Source organism: Panthera tigris, chromosome D2, assembly GCF_018350195.1.
Source record: "Panthera tigris isolate Pti1 chromosome D2, P.tigris_Pti1_mat1.1, whole genome shotgun sequence".
NCBI classification, from domain to species: Eukaryota; Metazoa; Chordata; class Mammalia; order Carnivora; family Felidae; genus Panthera; species Panthera tigris.
This window is the reverse complement of record NC_056670.1, coordinates 78,821,796-78,841,040: the sequence shown is the minus strand read 5'-3', so window position 1 is coordinate 78,841,040 and position 19,245 is coordinate 78,821,796. Positions and strand designations below refer to the sequence as shown.

The 19,245-nt window shown below is 55.2% G+C and overlaps 1 protein-coding gene across 2 annotated transcripts in view; it reads left to right on the top strand.

The window, feature by feature from the left end:
- The first annotated feature begins 546 nt into the window (after nucleotides 1–546).
- CHST15 (carbohydrate sulfotransferase 15) overlaps nucleotides 547–19,245 on the top strand; it is a 79,326-nt gene continuing 60,627 nt past the window's right edge. The window contains exons 1-2 of one of the 2 annotated variants that reach the window (XM_042960169.1): nucleotides 547–709; nucleotides 16,830–16,921. The gene's annotated coding sequence lies outside the window, so the exon portion shown is untranslated. The remainder of the gene's footprint in view (nucleotides 710–16,829; nucleotides 16,922–19,245) is intronic. The other variant, XM_042960170.1, reaches the window with a different exon arrangement.

Here is a 19,245-nt window from a genome sequence, read left to right as displayed (position 1 = left end):
CTTGGTTGCTCCAAGCGACCCCTGAGTTGAGTCTTCCAAAAATCCAGCGTCTTTTCTTTAACTGATGGCATCTTTGGTCAAGGGTCAGGGAGTCGACCACCGGGGCCGGTTCCTTGGCCTGGGACGGCCCAGGTGGTTTCCTGGAGCAGGAGCCTCCCGGCCACTGCGGCAGGGCTCCCGGCCCCGCGGGGCCTTCCCTCCCGGTAGAAGCAAACAGGCTGGGCCAAAGAGCCCGGGAGAGGCTTCGCGGGCTGCAAAAATACAACAGACGGCGCAGAACCCACCAGCGCCGTGGCCTTGCATATCAATGTATGGGCTGGCTGCAGACCGCCAAGTTCGTTAAAAATGTCTCTGGCAGAGCGTCGCGGGCAGACTTCAGGGGTTTCGGTTTGCTTTCTATTTGGAATCACCGCATCACACAAACCGTGTTTACTCGGAAGGGGAGGGGGCGGGGACCAAACCCACCGCGCGGCGCACACGCCTTGATCTCACATTCCAGACTCGAGCTGTGTCAGCGCGACATGGGGCGGGGGGAGGGTTCTCTTCGGAGGTTTCATTCGCCATCCGCACGTCACTCCCAAACTTTTCCTCCCTGCGCTCGGGGAGTCAGGTTGACGCGCCCTGGATGCGGGGCTCGAGGCGCCGGGCTGGGCGCGCTCCCGCGGAGCCCGAGCCGCAGAGGCTCCGGGGCTGGACTCCGGCTTCTCAGGTACAAGTTGGGTGCCAGGCGCGGGGGTGGGGGCGGCGAGGAGCGGCGGACGGAGGTCTGGCTCGGAGCTCCGGCTTCCGGCGCCCCTCCGCGTTCCGACCGGGCGGCGCGGGCGGCGGCGGGGCTGGGCGTAGGGAGTCCGGGCCGGCGGAGGCTGCGCGCAGCCTCACTCCCCGCGGCGCTCCCGGCGCGGCGGCGGCGGCGGCGGCGGCGGCCCAGGCAGACAATGAACTTGCGAGCGCGCCGAGCCGAGGCAGGTTTGAGCCCCGTGCCCCTCGGCCCAGTCTCCCGAAGCCCCCCCCCGCGCCCCCCCCCTGCGGACATCAGCGGGGGCGTCCCCTCGCCGCCGGTCCCGGCCGCCTCCGGGCACCCCGCGCGCCGGCGACCCCGCGGGAAGGGCTGCCCGGCGGCGGCGGCGGCGCCGGGACTCGCGTGCCCCCTCCTTGGCTCGAGAGAATGCAGCCGGAGCTCGGGGACAGGGGACGAGGCGAAGGGGTGGTGGCGCTGCGGACGGCCGGAGGCCGGCGGGGGGCGCACGCCGCGGGGCACGCACGGGCCGGCTGCCCAGAAGAACGGCCCCGGGAGTCGGAGTCGGGGCGCCCCCGCGCCGCCCCGCTCTGGAAGCTGCAGGCGGAGGACGGACCGACCGACAGACAGACCGGTGCTTTCACCGTGTGAGCGCGCGCCGGGTGGGTGGTGGTGGTCGGAGGGAGGGGGGCGGGAATTCCCCCAGCCAGATGCTCGGCTCCCCCGCGCACTTCGGGGAAGTTTCCAGGCGCAGCCCGGGGCAGGTAAGTGGGCAGCCGCCTCTCTCTCCCCCCGACCCTGGCTGGCAGCCACCCCCGGACCTCCCGCTCCGGTGCCACGGGCGCTTTGGGCCGAGGAGGCGGGAGGACGCGGCGGGGGAGGGGGGGTCCCCAGGCACCCACGCGTGTGGGACCCGGTCCGGCCGGGGACACCGCGGGGGCGGGCGTGGGAGGAGACGGGGGCGCGGCCGGGCCCGGAGCGGCCTGAACTTTTGCTCCCCGCCCCCTCCTCCTTCCTCTCGGCCCTCCGCCCCCTGCCCCCTCCCGGCTGCCGGCCGTGGCTCGGGAGGCGGCGGGACTCGGGAGTTGCCGGCGCTTCTCGGCGGCGGCGGCCCCGGCCGGCTGGGCGCGGCGAGCCGAGCGCGGCAGGTCTGAGCGGCGCGGCGGCGGGGAGCGGGGGCTGCGGGGCGCCGAAGCCGTGGGGGAGCCGGGGAGGCGGCGGCGATCGTGCGGGAGCGCCGGGGCGTTGGGCTGCGGGTGCGGGTGCGGGTGGAGAGGACGCGTGGCGCAGTGGGCCCTCTCGGAGCCCCCTGGGAGGGCGGGATGGAGGCGGCCGGGGGAAGGAACCTCGCCTTTGGGGAATGAATGAAGAGCTGGGAAAGCGCCTTCCGACTCCTCCGGGCGAATGGATTGGCCGGCGTGCGCGCGCGTGTGTGCGTGTGTGTTTGGGATTCGGAGCCGCCTGGGTCCTGGGCGCGGCTGCCTGGCCGCCCCGTCGCGGTCCTGGTGCCCACGTTGCCCGCCCGCCCCGCGCCCTGGCGTGGCCCTCGCGGCTGGAGAGGCCGGCGGAGACACAGGAGGCGGGGGCTCGCTTGCCGGCTGCTGGCGGCTGGACGTCTGCGCCTCGCGTGGGGAGGCTCGAGAAGCAGGCGGCGAGGCTGGGGCTGAGGCTAGATCTCCGGGGGGGCCCCCCGTGTGCCCCGTCCCCCGCGTGTTCACACCGGGTGAGTTGATGGCGCGGAGTTTGGGGGATGAAGTTGTGCTCTCAGGAAGCCCCAGGACGCCCCGTGAAGGGATTTGGCGCGGCGTTCAGTGAAGCGGAGCGGGGGGGTGGGGGGGGCTCCGCTTCTGGGCTCCTCCGTAGTGCCCCCCAGCCCCTCTTTATCAGCTGCAGTTGCCATGAGGGCAGCCAGCCCGCCGAGCAGAAAGGCACCTTGAGGGCATGTGCACGCCCTGCGGGGCCCCGGAGGAAACCCAGGTTTGGAGATTTGCCCGAAGTTCCTCTAGGACCTTCCCACCCCGCTCTCCGTCCCAGCCTTCCTGCCCCCCCATCCCTTGGAAAATCAGGAATCCTCCCTTACAGAACGTGGCACTTAGGGGTTTTACAAACTGAATGTTGAATCGGGATGTTTTGATTGCTACCTAAACACATTGGAGTCATACATGCTTTTGCTTAAAATAGCGTGTGCATAAAAATATCTTTTAATTAGGTGGTTTTTATCAAATAAGTTTTTCTCTACAATACTCCTGGAAGATTGGCAGGAAAATGTTCTTTTTGCCTCGTCCTGGACGAGGAGGCTGAGCCAGCAATGTGGGGCTGCTTGCCATGGTCTCCCTCTCAGCGTGGGTTTGAGCCAGAAGTAGAGCTGCGGGTCTGGGCTTCCCTTCAAGGTCCCCAGGAGAACCGTCTCTAGGCTCCTGGGAAGGAAATTCAACAGCGTCTGTCTTTTCTGATCAATGCATGACTGCAGTGAGCTGGCTTGTGGGTGAAGCAAGCAGCATGAATTCATCCAGGTATGGGGAGCAGGGTTGGGGGGAGGATGGCCAGGGCAGGGGGAGGGGGCAGGTCTGCCCACAGTGGGGTACAGGTATGCCTTGCTTTTCTTTGATGACTAGAGCTTGTGGTGCCCGAACCACGGTCTTGGCCAGGGATCCCGGCACCGTTGCTGTGGCTTCTGTGCAGGCTTCTCTTTCTGTACCTTTCTCTCCTCTGTTGCTGCTGCCCCTGGCCAGGAGAGCCCAGGCATTTGGTTTTCTACCTGCCAGAAAGAGAGAAGATTAATCCCTGCGTCTGGAAGAGGCAGTGTTTGCAGGAAAGGTTGGGAGAGGTTGGGAAGTGGATTGTGTTTATTTGGTGTTTGGAGAAGAGTGTAAAAGAAACTCCAGGTTAACCAGCTGGGCCACAGGAACCTCAGGCCCTTTGAACCTGCACTATCAGAAGCTTTAGATTAGTCTGGGCTGTGATTAGATTGTGGTTGTCCAAGGCCATGTAGGACCCAGCTGGAAGTCGCCCTTGCAAGTGCAGGGGGGAGAAGGAGAGGAGGGGGATTCTGGGGCTGCCCTGAATGGGTGAACCATGCCCCACCTATAGGGGGCAGCTTTCACTCGGCCTCGGCCAGTTGGAAAGAAACAGACTTGGCGGGTCTTGTTTGTTTTCAGGAGAATTCTCAAGCGTGGACATTCAAGTGTGGGTTCTCATTCTAGAAGTGGAGTAAAAGGTTGGGGTGGTTGTATTGCCAGGAGGTCTGAAGTTTGACATCTGGCCCTGTGTCTGTATAATGGGAGGGGTGTCCTACCATCAGGGAGATGTGATACATGGTAGGACTTGTGGCTCACCCCCCCCCCCCCTTCCCCAAGGGCCCAGGGACTAAGCGCCATGTGCCAGGCTCTGTCACACACGTGTGTGTCACACACTCAATCAGTAGCTACCTGATGGAGACCCATCACGTGGGAAGTGACGCTACTAAGACTTTTTATATGATTTCATTTACCAAATAGATCCCAGGGTGGAGCATCTGGGGGGTGCTACGGTGGTAAGACGGGCACAGCCCCAGCCCTCACAGAAGGGAGGGCAGACAGAAATGCCTGTACCAGATGGACAGACCTCGAGCTGGGAAGGACAGTAGGGCAAGAACAGTGCTGGAAGGGGTGGGTTGTTGGGGGAGGAGTCTCCTTTGACAGATGTGGAAACCGAGGCTCACAGCAGTTGAAAGCCTGAAAGTGGGGAGTCAGCCCCTGCCCCCGATCTGTAGCTCCTGGGCCTGCCCTTACATCCCACCACGCGGGGCTGGAGCCTCTTGGAAACCCCCAGATCCTGTCCGTATGTTTGGACCCCTTCCCCTTCCTAGTGCCTCTAGGTCCAGGATTGCAAAGATACAATTTGGAACCATGTGTCAGAGACGGGAATGTTCTTAAATTCTAAAAGCAGACACTACCTTTAAAAGTAGTAGCTGGGGAAAGTTGGGTGGCTCAGCCAGTTAAGCGTCTGACTTCTGGTTTCTTTTCTTTTCCTTTCATTTTTTTTTTAAGTTTTATTTATTTTGAGAGAGAGAGAGAGAGAGAGAGAGCCAGCATGGGCAGGGGAGGGGCAGAGAGAGAGGGAGAGAGTATCTCAGGCTCCACCCCATTAGTGCAGATGTCAAACTACTCCCCCGTGCAGGGCTCCCGCTCACGAACCGTGAGATCGCAACCTGAGCTGAAATCAGGAGTCAGACGCTTAACCAGCTGAGCCCCCCCCAGGTGCCCCTCGGACTCCTGGTTTCTGCTTGGGTCATGATCTTGCAGTTGGTGGGATGGAGCGAGCCCCGCGCCGGGCTCTGTGCTGGCAGCGTGGAGCCTGCTTGGGATTCTCTCTCTCCCTCTCTGCCCCTCCCCGACTCGTGCCGTCTCTGTCTCTCACAAATAAATAAATAAAACTTAACAGTAGTAGCTGGCATGGGAGTGTCACTTAAGTGAGCAGTCAGCTGGCGGGCATCTCTCCAGCAGTATGTCGTTTGGCAGTGATGTTTTCAGTCATTGTTCAGAATCATGCCGCCTGTCTTCCCTTCCAGTCTGTCTGTTGGGATGCCGGGGAGTATATTCAGTTACTTCTGTGGGTGATTTTGTGCCTGTCACGTGAGCCAGGAGATTGTGTTCTCGCTTAGCCGAGCAGGTGTCGGGAGACCGAGTGTTTTGACGTGCACAATGTATTTCTTTATTGTTCTCCAGTGCGGAGGTCTGATTTCCTTCCCGAGATGCTCGTCCTTTACAATAAAGCCGGAGAAGATGACCCATGTTTTCGCAGCATGAAGCAAGCTTAAAGGTGGCAGTTATCTAGTTAGTCTATCCCGTTTAGGTAGCCAGGAAGAAAAGTAAAGGCTTTGTGTTGATTTGGGCCAATACGGTTTTTTTTTTGTTTTTAATTTTTTTTTTTAACATTTATTTATTTTTCAGACAGAGAGACAGAGCATGAATGGGGGAGGGGCAGAGAGAGAGGGAGACACAGAATCGGAAGCAGGCTCCAGGCTCTGAGCCATCAGCCCAGAGCCCGACGCGGGGCTCGAACTCACGGACCGTGAGATCGTGACCTGAGCCGAAGTCGGACGCTTCACCGACTGAGCCACCCAGGCACCCCTTGGTTTTTTTTTTTTTTAACATATGGGGGCTGGGGAGGCGGACATTTGGTCACAACAGCTGTCACTGGCTGGGTCCCCACTGGTTCCCAGCTGGCCCTGTGCCAGGCAGGTCGGACAGGTGTCCCCCTTTGTCTCTGTTAGAGGGCGGGGAGGCTGCTTGAGATCACACAGACCGAGCTTTCAGCCACCCAGGTGTCCAGGAGGAAGGATGAGGGAACGACAGCGGGGTCTGAAGGGAAAGAAGACAGGGTACAGGGTAAAAACTGTAGCTTCCCCAGAAGGGGAAGGTGGGTGTGAATCAGCAAATGCTACGTTAGGGGGAGGTGGCCCTGGAAAGCAGGTTTTCAGTCCCTGCTGGTTTCAAAAGGGGTGTGAGGAACCTCAGGCGTTTCGGCGGAGGTGATGATGGGAGGCATTGATGCATCGCCCCAGGTGTGGGCCCAGGGCCAAGTGCGCTGGGTTGGGGGGGGGGGGGAGGCAGAGGAAGCACACAGCCAGGGCAGCACCCAATTAGTGGGCAAGGCAAAGCTTGCACAAGTTGGTTATGTAACACCGCTGGCAGGAAGGACATGGTTAGCGGCTCTGAGGTCGCAGTGGTCTGGAGTGACTTCGTCCCCCGGCCTGACGGGCCGCTGTCTCATACGTGAGTCGACACCCGCCAGGTGCTCGGAGCAGGGCCTGGCGCACAGGAAGCACTCTTGTACTCTTGAGTGCTGGAGCTCATAACCAAGGACAGAGGACGTCTCTGAACGCCTGGAAATTGCGGGGACAACTTTTCATGAAGATGGTAGGTGGGTGGATTTCAGAAGGGGGCGCACGATTTCAACAGATTCTGCCTTCGGGACCTCATAAGGCCAGGAGCCCCAGGACACCTTGGATCCTGTAAATCCTGTTCCGGTTTTCTTTGGCTGGCTGCTTTACCTCTCGGGCCTGTTTCTTCGTGTGTGTGTGTGTGTGTGTGTGTGTGTGTGTGTGTGTGTGTGAGTGAGCAGGGGCCGGGTAAACGGCCACTTTGTGACCCTTTCAGCGGACACCGTGGGCAGGCCGTGGGTCCGTTCGGCTGTGTTCCCCACTTGTCACAGTGAAGCAGAGGGCAGATCAGGCAGCTCTCGCCGGAGACGTGCGGGGACAGCTTGCGTTCGGATGTTACATCTTGAGCCCCGCCGTAAGCTTCCAAGAGTCCTGAGCAGGCTTGCAGGGGCCTCATTGCTGGCCCAGGGCTCCCCCTGACACCTATTTCACGTTTCTCGAACTCGTCCTGGCCCCGGCCTTTCGGCTCTCGGAAGAAAGTGAGGTTGGCAGATCATCAGGAGTAGAGGGTGTCATTATAATGGAAACTTGGACACTTTCCAGAATTGTGTTTGTGGTGAAAATATTGAAGCAGGCAGCCTAGTCACCCAGGTGCCTGGAAACTACCCCAACATGGGCAAATAATTAGATGCAGACCAGGCATAATTATTTTTTCCTACATTGTGCTGGAACCTGGTCTTTTTTACATTTTCTCTTGAAATGGGATACCCTCCTTTTGATTCCTCTGCTCCCTGGGGTGGAAAAGACAGTGGTGGTCTGGAGCAGGAGGGGAAGACCGTGAGGGGTGGTGATTCTGTCCCTGCCAGGGCAGCCCCGGGTCACGGGGGAACTTCTGTCCTGCTCTGCTGTGCCCTTGTGGGGACCCGCCCCGAGGGCCCTGGGGCATCTTTGCTCTCAGGTTGGAACCTGCATCCCAGAGTCTGAGAGGTCTGCAGAAGTGCATTCCTGTCTCATGCCCTCAATGGAAGGGGCCGGGGAGCTCTGTCTGCCCCTCGTGACACCTGTTTACTCACACACGCTGATGGAAGTGAACTTCAGCCCCTTCACATTTGCAGCGAATCAGAGGTTTGGTGCCTCCATGCAGACGTTCTTTTAGCCTGGGTGTTCAGTCCCTTAGAGACCCTTGGCGGGGCAGCTCAGGGGGTGGGTGAGCCTGGCACCATGCTGACCAGGGAGGGAGTCCCTCCTGTGTTTCTTTCTTTTCTTTTTTTTTCTTTCTAATGTTTGTTTATTTCGGAGAGGGGAGCAGGGACAGAGGATCCGAAGCAGGCTCTATGCTGTCAATAGCAAGCCCCATACGGGGCTAGAAGTCAGGAACCATGAGATCGTGACCTGAGCTGAAGTCAGTGGCTCAGCTGAATGAGCCACCCAGGCGCCCCATCCTTTGTTTCTTTGCTCCTTTACCGTAACCCTGAGCGACTGGCCTCACCTTCTTGTGCCTCAGTTTTGTCATTGGTAAAGGGGGTTAATGATTTCTACTTTGTATTGTGTTTTGAGTATTAGAAGTAGCACAATTTAGGGCTCCAGGGGGCTCCCCAAATTGAGCCCCTCTTCCTGGACAGCTTCTGAACCGAGAGAGAGAGAGAGAGAGAGAGAGAGAGAGAGAGAGAGAGAGATGAGTGGAGATAAAAATGTGGCATCTGTCCTCGACTGAAGCCTACGTTGGAGAATGTAGCTGGTGGGCATGGGGGCATCGTAGTCCCGAACTGAGGGCGCCCCCTGTCCCCCCCACCCCCCCAGTCACAGGCAGAATGGGGAAGTTGCAGCCGCCCCGGGGGCAGCCCCCACCTCCCCGGGCAGCTGGTGGGGTGGCAGGCCTGCTCTGGGTGAGAAAAGGCAGGACTGGGTCACTCACTCACATCCAGATCCTTGTTCCACGCTCCTGGGATAGTGTAGATACCACCGGGTGTAGACACACAGGCGGAGTGCTGTGCATGTGGGAGGAGACGTCAGGAGCGAGCAAGACGAGTCCCTTGCTGACATCCAGTAGTAAGTGTGGAGCCTGGGGCCTGGCCCTTGGTGGGGGTGACAGATGGTGTCCATTAGGGCAGGGGGGCATTGAAGTTAGGCAGCAAGGCCTTGTCGGCAACTTGTATCTGCAGAGCGTGGGAGTGGTCGCCACAGTGAGTAAATGATTAGCCGTGGACCCCGAGGCTGCGTTCTAAACCGTGAGGCAGTTCACAAGGAGTGGAGGTATGTGCTGACCACGAGCCTGGCCGGGAGAACCACGTCTGCCTCCCCTTGGCCCCCCCCCCCCCCCCCCCCACTCCCGTGGGGCCCCATCGCCACCTTCAGGAAACCTCTGCCGGTAACTCGTACCATCTCTGCCACATCCCCCCTGAGCCCCTTTGTCCCCCGTCCAAGTGTTCCTTTACTCTTCTGACCTTCCGTGTTCTGCTTCGAACTCCACCTTGAACCTATCTCACCTTGCATCATCTTCCAGTTTCCTGAGTGCCGTCTGCTTTCCCTAGCCCGGGGAGCCTCTCAAGGTTGAGGAAGGTTTCTAGGGGACCCGCTTACAGCTAGGCCCGCAAAGAGTCGGGGGAGGCTTGCCGTTTATTGAACTAATGAAAATGATTCTTCGAAAAACCCATTTCTCCCGGACCGTTACGGATCTTACGCGGGCCTCTGGGTGTGCACCCAGAAGGTAGAAAAGAGTCCCCGATTTGGTGCCCCGGTACAGGAGTTAACGCTTGCCACTAAATTTTTGAAGGAGTCAAGAGCCTCATGCAATAACCTTGGATTTCCTGGCATTAGGGTTTTGGGCCACTAAACAGCTTCGTGTGTGTGTATGTGTCTTGAGAGCCTTGGGGGGAAATGTTATGGAAATTTGGTTGGTGTTTCAGAAATATAAACAGGAGCCATCTACTCAGGGAAGAAGTGTGGGGGCTGTTAGTGTTTCTTATAGCTGGCATAATGGCTTGTCTTTAAATTCCAGGCGCCTTTGTTTGGAATGTAAATATTTGCATTAAAAATATAAAGTATATCCTGGCGTGTATTTATTGCGGCCATAATTTCCAAACCCCAAATCAGACTATTGGTCTACAGAGGATTATTTCCTCTGATTTGTGAACCTGTTTATATAAAGAGTCTTCCAAATGTACACACACACACAACCATATTTGCTTGTGCACGTAAGGGATCTCCAGGATTACCAAAGAGCGGGGTTGCCTCGGGGAGTCTGGGCTGAGCACTTGTGCCTCCCAGTGTGCATTCCGGGTCATGTTCTGGTAAGCAGCAGCCACTCGGAGGATGGCCCGATTTGGGCCCCGGTCCCGTGGGATTGTGTGGCTCCTGTGACCTCAGTTCCCTGGACATCCCAGGTAGGGGATGGACCACAGCTGGCTCATCTCTGGGCCACGTAACCAGACATTGATTTCAGAATTATTGTCGCTCCAGGAAGATGTGGAGAAGAATGGGCGTTTGGGGTCCGTTCTGTGGTCTGGAGGAGGCGGGGGGGGGGGGGCAGGACGTTCTCATTTCCGGTTCATGGTCGAACTCCGAAGGCCTCTGTGGGATGTCATCCTCCATGAGATTCTTGGGGACGGGTTAGCCTTTTCATTTTCCAGAGAACAGCCCTGCTTTGTCAGACATTTGGTGGAGACGGAGTTTTACCGCTTAGCTGGTCTCCGCCCTCTTCTCCAGAGTGAGAGGTGGGGGGCTGCAGTTGTGCTGGGCTAGGACCTCTGCTTCCAGTGGTGTGTGTGTGTGTGTGTGTGTGTGTGTGTGTGTGTTGGAGGGTGGCAGCCCCAGATGGAAACCCTGTCTCCAAGTGACTCAACAAATGGAGAAGTGGAAGTCAGCCGGCCTGTTGGGGACAGCCAACGTGGGTGATATGTCGGCCAGCCCCAAATCTAGGCTCGTCCCCAACCCCCCGGCAAACTCTCCATCATCACAGGGTGGAGGGCAGAGGAGAAGGGGACACGGGGGCTCCTGGCGGGGCCTGGGGGACCCCACGTCTGGCCCCTGGTTCTCTGGTACCAGGGCCCACTTGTCCCTGCTTCCCAGCTACCCAGGATCCTCCCCTTGGTTGGGACCAGCTCCTCCTCGGACGCTGAGCGCTGTTACTTTAGTTCCGGACTCGGTTGAGGCAGCAGGAACCCTCTGGCCCTCCCCATCGCCATCTTGAAAAGAGCATCTTGACCGAAGGAGTGTCAGGCCTCCCTCTGCTTGGGAACTTTTCCTTCCTTGGGCTCCAGGGATGCTGAGCCGCACGTGGGAGAGGAAGCGAGGCAGGGAGACGGTCTGAGGAGAGAGGTATGGAGAGCTGGGATGCTAGCTCCAGCACTGCCCTGATGGGCCATCCAGTGTTAAGCGTGGAACTTTCCATGTTTGGTTCTTACTTTGACCCATCAGTGAACATTCCTTATCTGAAAGAAACATTGTCCTGCCTCAGAGATGGTGAGCGTTTAGGAAGGACCACTTCCTGGGCGTCTGGGTGTTCTTGAAGTGCGAGAAACTCACGGTTGCCTTTTCCGTGGTCATCTTCAGCCCAACCCGCGGTGATGCGACCCCACCTCGTTCCCCGTCACAGTTCTTAATAAAAGATTGTCAGATCCAGAAGGGCCCTGTGCGACCCCGGATTGGGCCAGCGACCCAAGTGCACTGTCCTGAGAGTCAGAGGAAATAGCTGCTTTTAGGACATGCTGAACTTGCCTAAGCAAGTTATCAGTCGGAATAAATAAGAGGCTGAAGGGACGCTCTGATTAATGAGAGTGGGAGCAGCCTGACATTTGTGTCGTCCTAACTTTGAAAAGCTATTTGTACTCGCTGTAGCAGTCTCTGTGAGAAATGAGATGTGGAAAGGTGTGCAGAAGACAATGGGCACTTAGCAAATGAGACCTCCTCGTCAGAAGCACCTTCCAGGCAAAAAGAAAAGAAAAGAAAAGAAAATAAATCATTCGCCCACAGGTCGACTGTTGCAAAATCCAGGGATCCTTTGCCTTGGACAAAATTTACATTGTAATTGATGCATTAATGATGTAGTAAAATGAGGTATCAAAAATTAGATGAAATCTCGGTTGCCATTAGGGGTAGAAAGGAAATTTGCTTTCGGCTGTTAAAACTGAAACAAATCAGTAGAAAAATGCAGGCCTGCCCACGTCTGAGTCAGCGGTTTTTTTGGATTGTGGAAGAAGGAGATTTGCCCACTGAAAATCAGCCTTGTGCCTCTTGGACCAGCCCTGAAGCTATAGAACTGTTTGGGGAGGTGTGTGTGCACGCGTGTGGTTGTGTGTATATGTATATGTGTGTAGGTATATTTAGCTTACAAAGTTCTCATCGAATTTATTTTAAAAAATTATGCAACAGACTGCTTTTTTTTGGTCCATTCAACCTATTCCTTTATTATTATTCGTTTTAAAAATTTTTTTAATGTTTGTTTATTTTTGAAGGAGAGAGAGTCAGAGTGTGAGTGGGGGAGGGGCAGAGAGGGAGGGAGGCACAGGCTCCGAAGCAGGCTCCGGGCTCCGAGCTGTCTGCACAGAGCCCGACGCGGGGCTCAAACTCACAAACCGCGAGATCGCGACCCAAGCTGAAGTCGGACGCCCAACCGACTGAGCCACCCAGGCGCTCCTAACCTCTTCTCTTTTCAAACAGCTTACTTGAGATACAGTCCGCTCACATACCACACATTTAAATTAAATCCATCCATTTAAAGCATATGATTCAGTAGTTTTGAGTGTATTTACAGATATGTGCAGCCAGCACCACATTCAATTTGAGAACATTCCATCATCTCAGAAAGAGAGCCTTTGCCCATTCGTGGTCAGCCCCCACTTCCCTCATGGACAGCCCCCCGATCCCCCAGTCCTAAGCAGTGAGGCATCGTCTGTCTCTATCAGTTTTTCTGCTCTGGACTTGTGTATGACTGGAATCGTATAAATAATACGTGTGTGTGTGTGTGTGTGTGTGTGTGTGTGCGCGCGCGCACATTTTTGCGTTTTGTTTTGTTTTTGCTTTTTGCGTTTTTCTGTAACTGGCTTGCACCCAGCATCATGGTTTTACAGTTGACCCATGTTGTAGAATGGACCAGTTTGGCATTCCTTTTGATGGCCAAATCGTATTCCATTGGATGGATGGATCACATTTTATAGACGGTTGGGTTGTCTCCGACTTTGGAGTCTTGGTAATCTGCTATAAACATTCATGTACAAGTTTTTGTGTGGACACATGTTTCCATTTCTAGGGTTATGGTTTATGAGATATTTTTATTTGCTCTTAATAATAAGATTCATTTATTTTTTTACATGCTCTTTTCCTGGCCCTAGGGAAGGCTTAATTCTCAGATGGGTTTCTGTTTCCCATCTGAATTGTCTGAATTTATTAGAGCTAGGAAAGGCCTTCAGGGGATCATAGTCTGGGCCCATTTTGTAGATGGGGAAACTGAGGCCCCAAGAGGTCACACGGAGCCAGGACTCAGCCCTGGTTTCACTTGTCCTGAATGCTCTTCCTAAGCTCTTCGTAAAACCCAGTCACCCTCTTGACCGGCTTGGGGTGGACGGTTGGTGACTACCTTGCCCGAGCCCGCTGTTGTAACCCCCTCTGACCTGATGGAGGCCGGAGGGTGGCTGGTCCGCCACCAGCTGCCAAACGAGCTACGGCTTGTGGCGCCAGTGCCTTCTCGTTCTTTCTCCCTGCGGCAACAGGAGGCCAACGCTTATCCGGGGAATAATTAAATTAGGAACCAATTCAGAGAATGAAATTTTATCTGATCTGGCTGAGCCCAAAAACAAGGGGCTGTGGCTGTGACTTCAGGGTACATTATGAAGTTGTTTTTGAAGCATTATGTTGGGCCAGAGCATTGGCGGACCCGCGCGGGCCCGGCGGGGGTACCTCCTGGGGTGGGCGGCTTGCGTGGCTGGGGGTTCATCCTGAAGTGTTGAGCCGTGTCCGCATTCTAGCTTCTCATGCACTTGTTTTCAGGTGCCATTTAAATTCTGATGCAGTAGATAGAAGTGTTTTATGGCTGGGATGTTCTGGATGCTTCAGAAAGTCCATCTGTCAAGATCCCCACGGATACACCTCGTTGTCATTGATGTTGTAATGCGCTTCTACAATTGTAGTGAGAAGTAAACTTTGCAGGAAGCTCTCTGGCTGTAAATCAGGGTGCTGCATCGGAACTCCCATGGAGCTTTTCGAAAGAAATACACCTACTCCAGTCCTTCGTCATGTCTTCTCCAGTCCTTCGTCATGTCTTCGGCGGGGGGCGGGGGGCTCTGGACAGCTGTGTGTGTGCCCGTGCACCTGCGTGTGTAGGCACATGTTAAGCTCTTTAGCTGAGAACCCTTGATGGAATCGGCAGTGATTATAATCATTCTTCTAGGGAGAATTACAATCCTTCCATGGCCAAGAGGGGGACAGCGATCCTCAGGAATGAGCCTTTTTTGTCCCCAGTCTGTGTTGGGACCTGGACTGTGACTCTCTTTGTGTTTCTGGACCGGATTCCTTGGATGTGATTACTGTACATTTTCCATCACTCTGCTGCATCTGTGGGATCGTGGGTCTGTTTTCCTTCTCTGGGAACTGCCCCGGCACCATCTCCACGGCGGCCCAGCCAGAGATGTGAGAATCTCCTTTGGCACTTAGCTGGTTGTGCAGGAATTACTTCCTTTCCATCTGCTGGTAGAGGTTATTTATTCTGCTAAGACCAGAATTGTGTCTTACTCAAGGTTATATTCCCAGGGTCTAGCCCATGGCAAAGAATGATTGGATGGATGGATGGATGGATGGATGGATGGATGGACGGACACATGGATGAAGGGAAGAAAGGCAAGAGTACATTGGATAATTGAAAACCTTGACCCAGCGTGTGGGAAAGCAAAGGTCTTACAGGTCAGCTGGTTCATTTTCCTAGCCTACTCACAGCCCTTTTGTAGCCGGGGAGGCTGAGACCCGTGGGGGTGAAATGATTTGCCCCCGATCCTTCAGCGCCATCGGTGAAGAGTATTTGGGAGCCTGACCCTTCTGCTTCTCCAGCCCTTCTGACGCAGGCTCTGTACCTCCCCTTAAAGGTCATTTTCCTGATGGAGGAAATACTTTGTGCCTGCCACTGTGCTGGAACTCTCATGGGGAGAGATGGAGAGTAGACAGTTTCCCAAGTATCAGAACAGATAGTAAGGAGTGTCTGCGATGGGCAGTGGCTGACTGGGTGATCGGGGAAGGATTTTCCGAGAAGGTGACAAGTAGGCTGATCCTTGAATGAGAAGGCACTACCACCTGAAGCTCTGGAAGAGTGTCCCAGGCAGAGGGAACAGCAAGTCACAAGACCCCAACAGGGGACCAGTTGATGGGATGGGAGAGCTGGTCAGAGGACCTGGTTTCTACCACACTTGGGTTGACGTCCATGCTTCTGTCTTCCTCCAAATTACCATTTACAGCTCGCCGCACAACACTTGTCCAAATGGCTAGTGGGGGGGGGGGGGAACCAGAAGAAACCCCCATCCTCCTTGTCCTCTCCCTGAGCGTTTGGCTTGTGAGCAGAAGTTATTTTTATGCAAACACACGCTTGAGGGCAAAGTCTCAGGGTGGACAGCTGAACCCACACTCATCGACACAAGACTGAAATAGTGCCGTGAGTTCCCAAAGGTGAGCGTGTGGCTGATGATTTGAATTTGTGACGGCTCCAAGCGGCCCGCTTCTGGGAGAGGGGACCCTTTGGCGGGGAAGTGGGGCAAAGCAGATTCCTGCGCGGGCATGGCCTCTTCCTAGAGTGTTGCTTTCCTGCCTGGCCTTGACCAAGTCCCTCACGACTCGGCTTCCTCTTAACTCTCTCAGATGGAGGCTCTGCCCCCCCTCCCTGTGCTACTCCCAGAGCTTCCTTCCCATCATCTGTTATAACCTTGCTCCTTGAGGGACCTGCCATTCATGTCTCTTTCTCGAAATCCTCTCCCTTCCCACCCCAGATCCCGTAGGAACCCATGTTCCCAAATGGGAACGCCCTATTTGGTGTTCCGGCTCCCTCCGCAGATTATTTCTATCACTTATTTTCATAGGCTTCAAATCTCTCTCATCCCTCCCTGGACATCCTTAAGGGTATAATGTTGCAAAGCTTCCCTAGAAATGTTTACAGTTAGCGATGGTGACGTACAGCCCCATTTTATATTGTTTATGATTAGTTTTTAAACTATGGACAGAACATGGATTTCTCTGAGTTTAAGTAAATGGAAAAACAAAAGAGAAACAATTTTTTTTTTTTTTTTTCCCTGTAGAGCTCGATTTAGAATCATTCCAGATGTTCGCTCGGCATCTCCTCCCAAGTTTGCGTGGGGCTGTCCCGCCTGGAAACTGTGCCTGTGTTGACCTGTTGAAAACTTGCCACGAATCCCCTTAGTCTTTTGGCATTCCTAGATGTTGCCTTGTGATTTCATTGTAGCTTTTGATTTTGAAATAATTTGAGACCGGGGCGCCTGGGTGACTGGGTCAGTTAAGCGTCTGACTTCGGCTCAGGTCATGATCTCGGGGTTCATGAGTTCGAGCCCCATGTCGGGCTCCACACTGACAGTGTGGAACCTGCTTGAGATTCTGTCTGCTCCTTCCGTGCTCTCTCTCTCACAAATAAATTAATTAAAAAGAAAAACAGTGAAATAATTTGAGACCCCCAAGAAGTTGCAGAAATAGTACTAAGTTCCCGTGTGCTCCTCAACCAGCTTCCCGTAGCGATAACGTCCTACGTAACCGTAGGCGATAACGTCCTACGTAACCGTAGGACGTTATCACAGTCAGGAGCCTGACGTTTGTAAAATACTGTTACTAAACTACAGATGCTATTCTGTTGCCGCTTAATTTTGTTACACGGAGGGATCCACAGCACTTTAGAAGTTCATAGACTTCAGTGCTGTCGTTTATGTTTTAGATTGTCTTTGGATCTCCTCCAATTGGTCATCAATTAAAATTCATTTCCGCTGGTCAACCAATCCTGGAAGACCCGCGATACGTGCATTTCACATCCTCCAGGCACCCACGTGGTGCTCGGTGGGCCCGCAGCCTTGGTGCATGAACATGGACAACTTTCTTTCCCAGATCTGAGAGATGCTCGGATCTAAGGAACCGTAAAGAACAGTGCAGTGCATTGGCGCCCAGGACAGGGAATCGGGAAGCTTGGGTTCTGATAATGGTAGCCAACCTTTGGGCGCTCGTGCTAACCTTTATCTGCACTCTGTTTACTCTCAGCAACCTTTGATATAGACACGCTTGACACTCCCACTCAACGGATGTGAAAACTGAGGCCCGAGAGGTTCATCCTGCCCCCGTTCTGGCAGTTGGTGAGTGACAGAGTGGGATTTGAACCCAGGCAGTGTTACTTCAGAGGTTGCGCGCCCTTACCTCGTAGGGCTGCCTTCCTTGGTTCAGGTCTTGACCCTTGGGCTCCCAGCTCTCCCTGACTGCTCTGTGTGTTGGGGCTGCTTCCTTGACCTCTCCGAACCTCTTTCCTCAACTGCAACGTGAGGCGGTTGGCTGAGAAGATCTGCCGCCGTGTCCCGTCCGTTTGTGAGCGCGGTTGGTTTTCCTGGTGAAAGACCAGGAGGTGCTTTGCGGGTCGGGAAGATATCTGCTGCCTGTTTTAGTTTGATGGGAGCTTCGATTCCCACTGAATTATGCTCTGGTGTATTTTAATTAAGCCATCTACAAACCGATTTCTTAAAAATTCAAAATCCCCACGCAGCAGGCTGTGTCTGAGCCCCCTGCGCTCAGCTGTGGGTCAGAGTGACGCTCGTAATAACCAGAAGGTGTGTGTGAGGCTGCTCGGTGTGTCGGCCTCACGGGCAGCATTAATTGTGAGATGCCACCAAAACGAGATACGAGGGCATTATCAGCAGATACTTAATTGATTTTGCATTCTCCACAAAGGAAGGTTAAAATTAAGCTTGTTTGTAAATGGTGTTTAAGCCTCACGGTCCTGGAGACGGCTGTAAAAACTAACAGAGCAGGGCCCTCGTCCAAGGGCCTCATCTTCTTTGCAGGTTGTGGAAGGAGCCCATCGCTCAACTAAGGGAAAGATTTTCCCACTTAAAGGGGCCAGAAGGGTGTAAGCTTCAGCCGTAAATTTCACAGAAGGGGCCTCCACTTGAGGGCGCGGTGGCTGGACTCTGGGAAGAGTGTGTAATCGCATTCGCGTGGTAAGTGAAGGGCCCATGTTGTTTAAATCGTCAGGCAAAGCTGCATCGGAGGAGATGCTGCTGGAGATCAGAGTTAGGATCAACAGGCCCACGGAAGCCCACGGAAGCTGCTCGTGTTAACGTCACCGTCGGTACAGAATGCAACGTTCTGATTCCAAAACGCTCTCGGAAAGGTCCCTGCGCAAGCCCACGATAAGCTCAGACCCGAGGCGTGATGCCATTTCTGGGTATTTGCTCCTTAGCGGCCCCAGATCCCAGGAATAAGAGAAGCGCTTCGGGCGTGATCTCTCATTCCTTTCAATCCCGATCACGTAACTCGTAAGGTACCTCCACAACCGGCCGTAGGATTTATTTAGAGGGCCCAGCGCAACATGAACGGCGAGCCCCTTCCTGAAAGATTGCTGAGGCTTTCAAGTCGGGGCAGCAAGAGCATTGAACCAAGTGCAGGGCCCTTCCCAGCGGGGGGCCCGGGTGCCCGCCTGGGTCGCAGTCTGTGGAGCCGGCCCTGAGTATCTTCTGTGCTGCTCATCCTAGACCGAGTTGACTTAGAGCAACCGGCGTGAACAGTCGAGTGTAAGTGGCCAGAGGGCAGGGCTGCAGCTGTAACGCCTCGGTGGGTTCTGTGCACGCTCAGGGGAGACTTGCTGAGCTGAGTTGGCTCACGGAGCGATCGTCCTGGCCTGCTGGTGGGATTTCCTGTGGCTTTCTCGGGTTCCAGGTGTCAGGGATCTGGAAAAATCCACCACCGTGCTCTTCAGAATGGACAGGCACAAGCATCAAAATCCTCTAAGGAAGCTCCCTGTCAGACAGCTCAGCTTAGAGAAGAGAAAACCTGAATGTAAAACCCTTCTAGATTGTGTGTGTGTGTGTGTGTGTGTGTGTGTGTGTGTGTGTGTCTAAAGCTAAAATCCTGGTAATTTTTCACTGCACAATATAAAAGGCTGACAAACGGTGATTATCCGGCGCCCCTTAATGGATAACGTGTATTTGTCTGTGGCCCTGTGTCTCAGTCCCTAGAGGGGCAGCTTTTCTTCTCTGGAATCCACTGCTTGGGCTCTTCCCCCCCCCCCTCCCCCCCCACCGCTGAGCGGAAGGCCCCTGGAGAGAGTCCAGGATTTCAGGGCCAGTGTGGGTCACTCTGGTCATTTCCCAGTGTGCAGAGGAGGGGGTTTGGCACTGTGCGCCTCTCCAGGAGACTCTGGCGCCTGGAGCCCCCCCCCCCCCCCCCCCCCCCCCCCCCCCCCCCCCCCAGAGCGAGTGGCCACAGGGCTTAGAAGCACTAACTCTCTTCTTTGTGCAAAGTCTTTGTTCTCTCCCAGCACAGCGGGCCAGGACTTGCGCGCTCAGTGGGTACCTTTCTCTCTTCGAAGCCAGCCAGAGAAGCGGGGAGTAGCATCCATCAGGGGCTGGCTGCCAAGGAGGGGGGAGGCTCCAGCAAACGAGAACCTGGCCTTTTCAGGTTTTAAACT